This window comes from Bos indicus, chromosome 13 (genome assembly GCF_029378745.1).
Source record: "Bos indicus isolate NIAB-ARS_2022 breed Sahiwal x Tharparkar chromosome 13, NIAB-ARS_B.indTharparkar_mat_pri_1.0, whole genome shotgun sequence".
Taxonomy (NCBI): Eukaryota; Metazoa; Chordata; class Mammalia; order Artiodactyla; family Bovidae; genus Bos; species Bos indicus.
Genome location: NC_091772.1, coordinates 68,531,947 through 68,544,494, shown reverse-complemented (window position 1 = coordinate 68,544,494; position 12,548 = coordinate 68,531,947).

The window sequence follows — 12,548 nt, the reverse complement described above, 5'->3', positions numbered from 1 at the left end:
TGTTCCCCATCCTGAACCCTCCTCCCTCCTCCCTCCCCATACCATCCCTCTGGGTCGTCCCAGTGCACCAGCCCCAAGCATCCAGTATCGTGCATCGAACCTGGACTGGTGACTCATTTAATATATGATATTATACATGTTTCAATGGCATTCTCCCAAATCTTCCCACCCTCTCCCTCTCCCACAGAGTCCAAAAGACTGTTCTATACATCAGTGTCTCTTTTGCTTGGACACATTTTTTAATCTTCTTTTTTATCTTTCTAAAAGCATGGAAAAGCTGGCCCAACATGTTGCATTCTCACAAATATTGGCTTGTCAACCACTTCATCACAGAACATTCCTCCATTACACACCCTTTACATGTGAAGCTTACAAGTTTCAGCTACACTTTTGACAAATAATGAATCAAATCATTTAGTATTTTAATGGTGGTGGTTGTTTAGTCACTAAGTCGTGTCCGACTTTTGCGACCCCATGGACTGTAGCCCACCAGGCTCCTCTGTCCATGGGATTTCCCAGGCAAGAATACTGGAGTGGGTTGTTCCCCATTTCCTTCTCCAGGGGATCCTCACAACCCAGGGATTGAACCGTGTTCTCTAGCACTACAGTCAGAGTCTTTACTCTCTGAGCCACCAGGGAAACCCCAGTGCTGCGTGTCTATAGAAACCAACATGGTGTTAGCCATTTTGTTCGTGTTGAATAAATAAATAACCAACCAACTATGCTGTAAAGTGGCCTGGGTGGGACAGGACCAGGTAGGTGATCGCTTAGATAGCCAAGCCTTTCCTCTGTAGTAAAGTTTCTCAACTTCCATGCATTGGGGGCTGAGTAATGCTCTTACACACAGGGCCTGTCCTACTCATTGGAAGATGTTTAGCAATTCCTTGAGCTCCACTCAGAAGGAAATGGCAACTCACTCCAGTATTCTTGCCTGGGAAATCCCACAGGCAGAGTAGCCTGGCGGACAACAGTCAATGGGATCGCAAAACAGTCAGATACAGTTTGGCAAGTAAACACCTGGCAACTTCACTGATGGTCCAGTGCTTAGACTCAGCACTTCCAACGCAGGGAGCATAAGTTCAATCCGTGGTCATGGAACTAAGATCCCACATGCTGTATGGTGCAGCAACCCCCACCCCCCTCAATTTTTTAAGTGTACTTGTGAAGAATTCACAGTCTCTGATGCAAAGCACAGACAGTGGTTACTGTCAAGATTATTTTGATAGCACTGCCTGCCATCTCCACCTTCCTTTTCTTGCTTGATTTCCTCTCCACCCCTCTTAAGACCGGCCTTCCCACTTCACCAAGTACATGGTGCTCCACCCCTTCCCAATCCCTGTCTCTGACTCCAAGGACCATCATATTTATGTTTTTGGGAACACTGCACATTACTTTCCTGAGGATTGAAAGATAAGGCTGTGCAATGACACCCCTGTCTTTGGGGCCCTGGAACACTCCCCGCTGCCACCACTATTGACCTACCTCTGGTTGCAGGTTCTGACCAAGAGTGGTGTCGTTGGTGTGCCTTCTCTTATTAAGGGTCTTTCTGTAATAGACTGTCCTCAGACTTAGCCCACAGAGCTGCCTTTTAGCAGTTGGCAATAGGCTGTGGATATCATTAAGCCAAGCGTCTCCCTCCCCAGTCATCACACAGCCAGGCTTCTTGGTCACTGCTCCTTGCACAGAGGTGTAGGCATAAAGAGAACCCACAGAATAATCTCAGGATCCACAAGATCAGGGAAGAGAGTGCCCTTCGACCAAGTTCTCAATGGACTGGGGAGACGGGGTGCAGCCAACTTAACTGTGGTCCAGTGGTTAAGAATCTGCCTTGCAATGTAGGGACGTGGGTTTGATCCTTGGGTGGGGGAACTATGATTCCACATGCTGTGGAGAAGCTAAACCTAAATGCAACTACTGAGCCCCTGTGTTCTGGAGCCTGCATGACACAACTAGAGAGGTCTGCTGCTAAGTCACTTCAGTCGTGTCCGACTCTGTGTGACCCCATAGATGGGAGCCCACCAGGCTCCCCCATCCCTGGGATTCTCCAGGCAAGAACACTGGAGTGGGTTGCCATTTCCTTCTCCAATGCATGAAAGTGAAAAGTGAAAGTGAAGTCGCTCAGTCGTGTCTGATCCTCAGCGACCCCATGGACTGCAGCCTACCAGGCTCCTCAGTCCATGGGATTTTGCCAGCCAGGAGTACTGGAGTGGGGTGCCATTGCCTTCTCCGAGAGAGGTCATGTGCCACAACTAAATATCTCACAGGATGCAATGAAGACCCAATGCAATCACATAAATAAATATTAAAAAAAAATCAGGCCTGCCCCGAGGAATCCAGTCACTTCCATGCAGTCTCTGTGCTCCTGCAGTTGTGCACAGAGAGAGGTCCACAGACCCCTCACTGAACCATCTCATGGGGGTGAAGGAAGCATCTGTGATGGAAACATCATAACACGTGTGCACTCACAGGTGCCAGTACGGTAACAGTGGCCACGGTTCCATCAACATCTGAGACCTCATTGAATGATAAGTTCTCTCCATTTAGATGGTTTGGTCTGATTTTCCATGTTGTCTCTTTAGAGAAGAGGGGCTTTTATGTTAATCATTGGTTTTTCTGAATCAAGCTTTACCATCAGTTTTCTAAGTCAAACTTAATCTTGCAGATGAGTCACATTAATTTTTCTTCATCTCACTCTAAGTGGTGAGCCTAATTCCATTTCAGTTCAGGTCAGTTCAGTCACTCAGTTGCGTCCGACTCTTTGTGACCCCATGGACTGCAGCATGCCAGGCCTCCCTGTCCATCTCCAACTCCCAGAGCTTGCTCAAACTCATGTCCATTGAGTCAGTGATGCGATCCAACCATCTCATCCTCTGTCGTCCCCTTCTCCCCCTGACTTCAATCATTCCCAGCAGCAGGGTTTAATTCCATTTATTTTTTTTTTATTTTATTTTATTTTTAAACTTTACAATATTGTATTAGTTTTGCCAAATATCGAAATGGATCCACCACAGGTATACATGTGTTCCCCATCCTGAACCCTCCTCCCTCCTCCCTCCCCATACCCTCCCTCTGGGTCGTCCCAGTGCACCAGCCCCAAGCATCCAGTATCGTGCATCGAACCTGGACTGGCGACTCGTTTCATACATGATATTATACATGTTTCAATGGCATTCTCCCAAATCTTCCCACCCTCTCCCTCTCCCACAGAGTCCATAAGACTGTTCTATACATCAGCGTCTCTTTTGCTGTCTCGTATACAGGGTTATCATTACCATCTTTCTAAATTCCATATATATGCGTTAGTATACTGTATTGGTGTTTTTCTTTCTGGCTTACTTCACTCTGTATAATAGGCTCCAGTTTCATCCACCTCATTAGAACTGATTCAAATGTATTCTTTTTAATGGCTGAGTAATACTCCATTGTGTATATGTACCACAGCTTTCTTATCCATTCATCTGCTGATGGACATCTAGGTTGCTTCCATGTCCTGGCTATTATAAACAGTGCTGCAATGAACATTGGGGTACACGTGTCTCTTTCCCTTCTGATTTCCTCAGTGTGTATGCCCAGCAGTGGGATTGCTGGATCATAAGGCAGTTCTATTTCCAGTTTTTTGAGGAATTTCCACACTGTTCTCCATAGTGGCTGTACTAGTTTGCATTCCCACCAATAGTGTAAGAGGGTTCCCTTTTCTCCACACCCTCTCCAGCATTTATTGCTTGTAGACTTTTGGATCGCAGCCATTCTGACTGGCGTGAAATGGTACCTCATAGTGGTTTTGATTTGCATTTCTCTGATAATGAGTGATGTTGAGCATCTTTTCATGTGTTTGTTAGCCATCTGTATGTCTTCTTTGGAGAAACGTCTATTTAGTTCTTTGGCCCATTTTTTGATTGGGTCATTCATTTTTCTGGAGTTGAGCTGTAGGAGTTGCTTGTATATTTTTGAGATTAGTTGTTTGTCAGTTGCTTCATTTGCTATTCGTGGATTCTAAATGGAATTAGATTGTCAGCAAATGAAGCAACTGACAATCTAATTCCATTTAGAATCCACTAGTTCATAGTTTGTGAGTGTGTAGCAGGGGCAGGGCTATGTGAGGAAACATTTGGGGGAAATTGATATTTTAGGAGACATATTTAAATAAATAATAATATAAACCGTTCTCATTGTATTAAACATGCTATTTACATATGAGTAGTAGGAAACTGTCCTTATAGTTTCATGAAAGAAAGCTGTAGAGCAGCACTGCCCATAGAGATATAATGGAAGCCACACAAGTCATTTTACTGTATTGTACTTTTTGATATTTTTAATTTACACTGCTGTGTACAACAAAGTGATTCAGTTATATATATATATGTACAGTTTTATATATACACATATATATTCATATTCTTTTCCATTATAGTTTATTGCAAGGTATCAAATATAGTTCCCTAAGTTATACACTAGGACCTTGTTTGTCATCTATTATACAGTTGTTTTCATCTGCTAATCCCAGCCTCCTAATGTACCCTTCCTTCACCCCCTTTCTCCCTTGTCACCATAAGTTTGTTTGTGTCCATGAGTCTGTTTCTGTTTTGTAAATAAGTTCATTTGTGTCATATTTTAGATTCCACACAAGTGATGTTCTGTGATGTTTGTCTTTCTCTGACTTACTTCATTTAGTATGATCATCTCCAGGTCCATCCATGTTGCTACAAATAGCATCATTTCATTTCTTATGTCTGAGTAATAATCCACCTTCTGTATCCGTTCATCTGTCTATGGACATTTAGGTTCTTTTCATGTCTTGGCTATTTTAACACATATGTAATTTTAAATGTTATAGTAGCCCCGTTTAAAAAGTGAAAATAGCAGATGAAGTTAATTTTTTTTATTTTACTTTTAAACTTTACAATATTGTGTTAGTTTTGCCAAATATCATAGTTATTTAACTCACTAAATGCAAAATATTTAATATAATCATATCAATATGAAATTAACATAAAAATATTGATATATTTGACACTCCTTTTCTCATGTTAAGTCTCTGAAATCTGGTATGCATTTTATTCTTACAGCATATTTCAGTTCAGATGAGTGACACTTCCAGTGTCTCCTAGCCACATGTGACCAGAAGCTCTCATTCTGAATGGCACAGACTTCTAGAAGGATTTATCCAGTGTGATGCATGTCTTTCTGTCTTCTTCTTTCTCTTCTTCCACCTTATTGCCTCATGAGTCATCAGTGTTATAGATCTTCTGGTCGTTCTCATTCATCTGTTTACAAAGATAACATATATTCAGTTTAGTACATGCATTCTGTTTCTGGAATCCTCGGTGAGAATTACCCATAATGTATACTAAGCCTATACTTTTCATTTCCCAAATGCGAGCTCAGGATCCGTCAAGTTCAAGTGAAATAAAAGGAAAAATGTGAATTTTTGAATTGAAGCAAATTTTGAAACTCTAGAAAATGTAAAATTTTATAGCGCCTTTGACATTTACAGAATAGAAGTTTAATCTGCCACACTGAGTTCTCCCACAGCTTTGGATGTGAGCAGTCTAAAACTTGAGCCTAGTTGGGCTGTCACTTGAGCTACATTCCCAGACATCATTCACAAGACCAGTAGCATTGTCCCCACTGGCCCAGCAGACCAAAGCACTAATCTATTGAGAAGGAGCAGGTTCTTAGACACCAAGAAACTGAACAACAGAAAGCAGCTTAATTTTCTCCCTTTTGTGAAGCCGATGAACACATTTCATTCAAGAAACAGATTTTTTTGAGTCTTATTTTATTTGCAACATTCTTGTGACCACTGTATAAGTGTAATTAAGCCACAGACAATAAAAGTTACCAGGCGGAAGCTCAGATTAATAAGACTAGTGTTCAATCATTAACAATAATGAGAAATGCCTGTGGAACTAATAGGTGAAGATGTCCATGATGTTACCAGAGAAGCAAGTTATAGGTCACTGTGCATTGCGTGGTCCTTGGCAGAATGTGTGTTTGAAGATGTAGCTCAGTTATACGGACATGGCTACATATATAAAGCCAGGGAGATGAGGCTCCACAAATTGCCTAGAGTGGCACTAGGGAGGGTGAAATTAAATGAGCAGGTGGACACATTTACTTCTGTGTAAATTTCAGTAGTACAGCTAGTTGGTTATTTCTTTTTTATGTTATTTTTGGAATTATTAATATTATCAATCACCATTGGGAGTAAAGGTGAAGCACAGTGCTAATGGGATGAGAGGAAGTCAACATTCTTTTAAAAAACTCACTTGGCAGAGTCTCTGGTCCTAAAACATCTACCTATTTGCCCTGACCTTGCCTTGATCTTGACCCTTCTGATGCTGACCTCAAGCCCTAATTCAGCTACTATAAACTAGGTGATAATTAACATCCACTGGTTTATTCAATAAGGTCTTCACTTGTCTTCCTTGAACTGGCTTAACAGTCTCATGGAGTCGGTACTACAATTTCCATTTTACTGATGAACAAACCAAGATAGAGAAAAATTGAGTCATGTCACCAAGGTCACAAGAGCTGGCCAGCATTAGAAGCATGGCGTGGTTTGGCCCTTCAGTGGTGGCAATGTTCTTTACTCTGGTATTTTCACACCATCCAAGGGCCTATGAGCAGCCCACCCCTGGGATGTTGAATCTTCCACATATAAACCATTTGAATTAGGTAAGATGTGTGTTTCATTTGTAGGAAAAAAATCTCCACTTAAGCTCACTTGAGGATGGGTGATCGCCAGAATCAACAGCCTCCTAAAATTGCCCATAAAACCAGGTGTCAGCTTGCTGAAATGCAAGCCAGAAAGAATGGGGCACCAAGGGAGAGTGGATGTGGGTGTTTTCAGCACATTGTCACGGTTGTAATGACTACAAGTTTTGTTTTAAAGAGGATTTGAGCTGCAAAAGGTGTCACCACCAACAGGCTGCAGTTTTAATGATTTAGCTCTAATTGCAAAAATGAACCTTATGCTTGTGAGAAGTGTGGATTGCATAAACAGATTGAGGGAATTATCTTGAGTGCTGCTTTTGTCTAACAACTGGTGGGGTTTCTGTTTAGGAACTGCTTGTTTAGCATTGACTTTGATTAAAACTTTTAAATTAGTATTGCCACCCCAAAGGGCTTCAAGTCACAAACGAACACCACCAAAGGCAGTGACTGATGATGAAGCATTATTAATGTCTTCTTTCTGTCCCCTACTAATTTCATAATATCTTCACAAGCGTCACCAGCCAACATGTATCACCCTGAATGAGCTTGGGTGTCACGCATTTTTCCCACACTCTGACACATATATGTTTTGAAACTTCAAATAAAAATGTATGCAGTGAGAAGAGAAGAAAGATAAATAAATGGAACACAGAGGATTTTTTAGAGCAGTGAAAACACTCAGTATGATATTAATATGTTGGATATATGTCATTTTCAGTTGTCCAGACCCAGGGAATGTACAACACTGAGAGTAAAATGAGAAGGAAGGGAAAGTCACTCGGTCGTGTCTGACTCTTTGCAAGCCCATGGACTATACAGTCTGTGGTATTCTCCAGGCCAAAATACTGGAGTGGGTAGCCTTTCCCTTTTCCGGGGGATCTCCCCAACCCAGGGACCAAACCCAGATCTCCCACATTGCAGACGGATTCTTTACCAGCTGAACCACAAGGGAAGCCCAAGAATACTGGAGAGGGTAGCCTATCCCTTCTCCAGCGGATCTTCCCAACCCAGGAATTGAACTGGGGTCTCCTGCATTGCAGGCAGATTTTTTTACCAACTGAGCTATCAGGGAAGCCCTTATTCATTAGAGTAAACCCTAATGTAAGCTATGGACTTTGGGTGATTGTGATGTGTCAGTGTATTGGGTTGGACAAAAAGTTAATTCATTGAGGGTATTTTTCCTCTTCCTTTCTTTTCTTAAGATGTAATGGAATGAACTTTTTGGCCAACCCATAGGTTCATCTGTGGTAAAACAAAACAAAACAAAACTATATGTATATATATATACCACTCTGGTGAGTGATGTTAATAAATGGGGGAAGCTATGCATATGTTGGGGTAGGGGTGCTATATGCAACTTCCTCTTAATTTTGTTATAAACCTAAAACTTCTCTAAAAAAATAAAGTCTTTAAAAACATCTATATAGCTAACAATTTTAAAAGATTACCCCCAAACATTTTCTCTTAATTGTAAGATTCAGTACTTGCTAAGAGTAAAGTCAAGCTGGCCATGTCAATGCTATCACCTCCTCGGCTCCATCACAGCACCCTTCCCCACCTCCAGATTAATTATAGGCCAAATGTAACCCCCAGGCTTGGAAAACTCACTGTTGGCATAATTGTTAGGGATAATGGATGGTTTGTGAGCAAGTTTCTTGTACAAATCACTACATTTTAAGTATCATGGTCAGCCTACAAGTACTCCAAACCCCCAACTGTTTTTTGATTAGTCTAAGACCCTTCAGTTTCACTGCTGTTTCCTTAATGTGTTTGAACAGAACATCTGGTGGCATCTAAAGTGTACCAGTTCTGTGATTTCTGTTAAGCATATCACTTTTCTCTCCATGTCTTCCTTTTTTTCATCTGTGAAATGGGGATGATAATTCATATTCTGCAGAATTTCTGTTATAATTACCTGGGGTGACAGATATAGTGTATGTTTAGCCCAGATCATAAATGGTTTCTTTCTTCTACTAGAATATGCTTAGGAAAGACAGAAATTGATTCAAGAAGGAAGAAGTAGAGTATAAAAAGCAGTGTTATGAAATAAATTGGTAAACAGCATAAATCTTTTAAACTTTGCTATCAAATTTAATAGTTGTAATAATAGTGCCTTATTTAGAGGGTAGGGTTTCCCAGGTGGTGCTAGGGGCAAAGAATCCATCTTCAGATGGAGAAGATACTAGAGATGCAGGTTCAATTCCCTGGGGGAGAGCATGGCAACCCATTCCAGCATTCTTGCCTGGAGAATCCCCATGGACAGAGGAGCCTGGTGGGCTATAGTCCATGGGGTGGCAAAGAGTTAGACAGGACTGAGCGACTAAGCAGAGCATAGCACACACAAACAGTGTATGTAGTAATCTTAGAAATACCATTAAATGGTCAGGAAAGATAAACAGTTACAGGATAATAGTTGCCTTTGGTTTTGAGAAGGCAGTGATCAAAGGAAACAAAAATTTAAAGGAATAAAACAACTAGGAAGAATTCTATCCGCCAGATATATTAACATGTGGAATTAGAGTATATCCACTATCTCTTTGTTGATAATTTCAAGTTGATAAATATGAAACCCAGCATTCCCATGGGACAGAATTTTAACCCCTGCCTGTGAGTTAAGTTCAGACCACTCAGACATGTCTGATGAGCTGCTTGGAACTCCCTCTTGGCTGACTATAAACACTCTGCTTGAAGGTAATAATTGCCAACAGAGAAAACTCTTAAAAGAGAATTGCCACTTTTCCTAAGGACTTCCAAAGAATCAAAACCCTTCAGAAATTTCAGGGATTAAATCCCAAGATCCAAGGGTACGAGGCTCCATGTCTCGCTATTTCTAGAATCACAGCCCTCTTCCACCAAGGTTCCATTGTTGATTGGGTCCAGAGTGTTATCCTCTTCTTACTTTTATGCTGGAAATATTTGTGTTTTTCTCCTCCACGTTGTTTCCGGAAATCTGTTTCCCAATGTTGCACCTGCCATTCCTATCTTGTGACTCCTGACTCTCTCTTGAAGACTTCATGTCACATCTCTGATAGCTGCAACTATAGGTGTGTTTGGGGCTTCCCAAGTGGCTCAGTGGTAGAGAATCCAGACTGCCAATGCAAGGGATATGGATTTGGTCCCTGGGTTTGGGAGGATCCCCTGGAGGAGGAAATGGCAACCCACTCCAGTATTCTTGCTTGAAAAATCCTATGGACAGAGGAGACTGGCTGGCTACAGTTCATGGGGTCACAAAGGGTCAGATGCAACTGAGTGACTAAGCATGATAGGTATGTTTGCTTTAGTTAATGTGACCTCTTCCCTTTATGATGTCCCACAAAATGCTTCTCTAGAATTGCAAGAGTTAGTCACAAATTCCAATGCTTTTGGGTAGTCAGAATAACTAGATGAGGCACCCTGATATGGGAAAGGGGTAGGAGGTGGACATCTGGCAGTTCCTCCTAAGCTAAGTTTTATCACTGTGAAATGATGGCATCAAATAAACAGAAGTAAGGCAGGGGGGTCACAGGGGACGCTCATCATCAAGATGACTGAGACTTCCCAGGAGGCCACATCTAATCAACCTCTTTCAGTTCTCTTGGGCATAGTCCTGGGGTAGAATGGCTGAATCGTGCAGTAAATCCACCAATTATTTTGTGGAGCCACAAGACTGTTATTCAAAGCAGCTGCATCATTTTACATTCCCACTCGCAGCATATAAATGATCCAATTTCTCTACATTTTCACCAACACTTGTTACTGAGTGTCTTTTTTATTATAGCCAACCTAATGGGTATGAGGTAGTATATCAGTGTAGTGTTGATTGGCATTTCCCTAATGACTAATGACGTTGGCCTTTTTTTCATGTGATAATGGCTCATGTATGTTTTAATATTGGATATGGATAGTTTCCACCAAAAGGGATAGGTCTTTCTTCAGGGGGCGCCATGTGTCTGCCCAGGGGTATGATACTCATCCAGGCTTTGAAACTCACTAGTTATTCATCTCCTCACTTCCAGGCTGGAGAGAACAGATTCCCAAGAAAGAGGAAGAAAGCTAGAGATTTATGCCTCTGTCTCTCTTTTCTCCCTTTCCTGTCAAGGGCAGCTGGGTCTCTCCTAAAACAAAATCTGTCAGAAAAATTCTCCACCAGACCATCAATGCAAGGGGGATACATGAGGAGCTTGTTAAGAGTTTGGGCCAAACGACCCAGAGCTTCCTGTGCCAGGTAAGCATGAATAGGGGGCGAAGTCATCCATTACCAACCCCTCACCCATGACTGCCTGAGTGGTATTTCTCAAGCTTTAACCATGAAACCTGTTTCCTCTCTCCCCTAGAGTCTAAGCGTAGAGAGGCCTGATAATATCACTCAGCAAATGGAAAATATTTATTTTTTGCTTATTCTAAGAAATGCAATCCGTCAAAAATGAGCTGACAAGTCCTTTCATTTCCAAGGACAGTGTCCACACATTCCAGGCTGCCTCTGGACCTGGAATCAGACAAATCTGAGCCAGAGGCCAGTGAGGGGCACACAGATACCTTCCTGAGAGATACTATAGCATGAACTTTGAGACACCATCTACGGACTTAGACACTCAGGTTTCAGCCCAGCTGTCTTACCCACTAGCTATGAAAACTGGACAAGTTGCTTTCCCATCTCAATGCCATTTCTCCATGATAAAACATCCATAGAAATATTCCCTTCTTCATAGGATTGTTTTGAGAATTGAATAAGGCAATAACTGCTTGGTTGTTAGCAAAGGACATGAAACATCAATAAAGAAAAATTAGATATTCATAAGATGATGACACCGCCCTTATGGCAGAAAGTGAAGAGGAACTAAAAAGCCTCTTGATGAAAGTGAAAGAGGAGAGTGAAAAGGTTGGTTTAAAGCTCAACATTCAGAAAACTAAGATCATGGCATCTGGGCCCATCACTTCATGGGAAATAGATGGGGAAACAGTGGAAACAGTGTCAGACTTTATTTTTCTGGGCCCCAAAATCACTGCAGATGGTGATTGCAGCCATGAAACTAAAAGATGCTTACTCCTTGGAAGGAAAGTTATGACCAACCTAGGTAGCATATTAAAAAGTGGAGATATTACTTTGCCAACAAAGGTCTGTCTAGTCAAGGCTGTGGTTTTTCCAGTGGTCATGTATGGATGTGAGAGTTGGACTGTGAAGAAAGCTGAGCACCAAAGAATTGATGCTTTTGAACTGTGGTGTTGGAGAAAACTCTTGAGAGTCCCTTGGACTTCAAGGAGATCCAACCAGTCCATTCTAAAGGACATCAGTCCTGGGTGTTCATTGGAAGGACTGATGCTAAAGCTGAAACTCCAATACTTTGGGCACCTCATTGGAAAAGACTTCCATGTTTGGAGGGATTGGGGACAGGAGGAGAAGGGTATGACAAAGGATGAGGTGGTTCGATGGCATCACCAACTAGATGGACACGAGTTTGAATGAACTCCAGGAGTTGGTGATGGACAGGGAGGCCTGGCATGCTGCGATTCATGGGGTCGCAAAGTCGGACATGACTGAATGACTGAACTGAACTGAACTGATGGTTTGTCAACCCTGGAAGGGAAGGTCATTGCATGTCTCAAATCTGGTAAGTTTTGCCAAACTCTTGAGCTCTCATTAAAGTTGAAACATAGGCTATTAATGTAATTTGTTTTGACCAAATTGCACAGCTCTTGAGCTAACAAATTCATACTCAGTAATCTGAAGGCGTTGGTAAAATGTACATTTGATTCCCTAGGATGCAACACAACTATGGGATTATGGAGATGGATCTCCATAGTCCTAAAATCAACTCTGAAAAGGATTTAGAATCTGTGTAAACCTGGAATTC